This window comes from Dermacentor variabilis, chromosome 8 (genome assembly GCF_050947875.1).
Source record: "Dermacentor variabilis isolate Ectoservices chromosome 8, ASM5094787v1, whole genome shotgun sequence".
NCBI lineage: Eukaryota > Metazoa > Arthropoda > Arachnida > Ixodida > Ixodidae > Dermacentor > Dermacentor variabilis.
In genome coordinates, this window is record NC_134575.1 from 20,583,780 (window position 1) to 20,585,445 (window position 1,666).

Sequence of the window (1,666 nt, forward strand, 5' to 3'; positions counted from 1 at the left end):
TTGATTTATCTCCGATAGAAGGGTGTTGTTGGTCGCGATAAGTAGCACAATATAAAATTATTTCTAAGTGGTTCTAAAAGCGATGTTAAGGAATCTCAGGGACAAAGGCGACTGTGAAAGCCGCTACATATACGAGACGTTTCGAAGACCTCGAACAACACTTAAAAGGACCAAGGGGCAAACGATTTGTGCAACTCGTTGCTGCTCTTACCCGAAAGACCACGAGACCCGCATGTGAAGCCGTCAGATTAGGCCAAAGAAAGCATCTGCGAAGTTCTTTATTGCAGTTTTTATTTGAAGTGCAGATAAATGAACGGAAATTGATATGTATATATTATCCTCCGGAAAGGAAATGGGAAAGCAAATATACGCCGACTGCTGCTTCGCCGACGTTGACTAGGAGAAAAATACAACTCAACAAGCAGTGATGTGCGTCGGTCCACCAGCATGCTGGTAACTCTTACGGCTTTGCGAGGACAGAGGGGGAAATCGTCCGGTAGACGAAACTTCATGCAGAACACTCACCACGGCACCCATAACAGAAACATCACTTTGCTGTTGCTGTCGGTGACGTAAAAGCGATGACTTTGAGTGGCAAGAGGGTCACTCATCGACATTAGTGCTCGTTGTCATTCTTTTTCGGCCAGGTACGTGGCATGTTTTTGAGCTCCTCAATGGGAAAAACGACCTTAATTAAGTAAGGAAAACCGGTACCACCAGGACATTGCAGCTTTAAGCCAATAAAACAGAATTAATGGGGGTAGAAAGCCGGAAGTGCAAATAATTAAAGAGCCAATTAAAATAAAACGAGGTATAAACGATATAGAGAATTAGATGTATCAAGTTTAACTTCTTCGCTTATAACTCATGACTGAAGGTCGGAATTGGCACGGCATGTTGCATCTCAGTATTGCGTCCAGGTGATTATTAGTGAAGACAGAAGAAAACAGAAACAGAAGAAAATTCCAAAGCTTCGGGCGATTTGTGAAAGAAATAGGTCCCAGGCAAATCCGTCAGGGTGGCAGGTCAAGCGTAACATGTCCACGGGCTGTCATGGCTTCACCCTCCAGTGATAAGGTTAGACAAATGAAACTAAGCAGTTCATGAAAAATCACCAGTATAGATGGAAGACAAAATATTAGCATGATAGCGAACGCTTCGCAATTTTGCGAGTCATCCTTGCGCAGGGGCCGTACCAATTTTCTCTTTATTTTTCCATTTTTTTTGTTATATGTTCTTTGCACGTAAACGGGCATGTCAAGCGCTTTATGAAAGGGCAAAACGCTGGTGCTGTCAGCAAAAGAGAGTACCGTGTTCCCGTATCATCGAGCTGCTGAGTCACGAGTATCGAGTGCGGCGGTTATAGTGTCCAGTATAGGAGGATCCAGAGCACACGCTGTGGTCGCCATTGAAATGGCTTTGTGACAGATTGGAAGCGACAAGTTCTCCGAGGATAATAAAGCCTCGGCGCAGTGTAGTGATCTCGAGAGTGGAGCTGGCAGTGTTGGATGGGAAGCGTGGCGGAACTACAGAAACAAAAGAAACGTGTGCCGATAAAACATGAAGCGATGGCGGAGATGCCGTCAACGGCCATCGTTTGTCAGCGTCAACAGCTGAAGCTCAGCGGGGAGGTTCATCGCTTTGGTCAGGATAATCTGCATGATAT

The 1,666-nt window shown here is 45.1% G+C and overlaps 1 non-coding gene across 1 annotated transcript; it reads right to left on the bottom strand.

The window, feature by feature from the left end:
* Positions 1-1,142: 1,142 nt before the first annotated feature.
* Positions 1,143-1,250, bottom strand: LOC142591813 (U6 spliceosomal RNA). Its single transcript, XR_012830542.1, has one exon. It is a non-coding gene; the product is annotated as a U6 spliceosomal RNA (small nuclear RNA).
* Between the last annotated feature and the right edge of the window lie 416 nt (positions 1,251-1,666).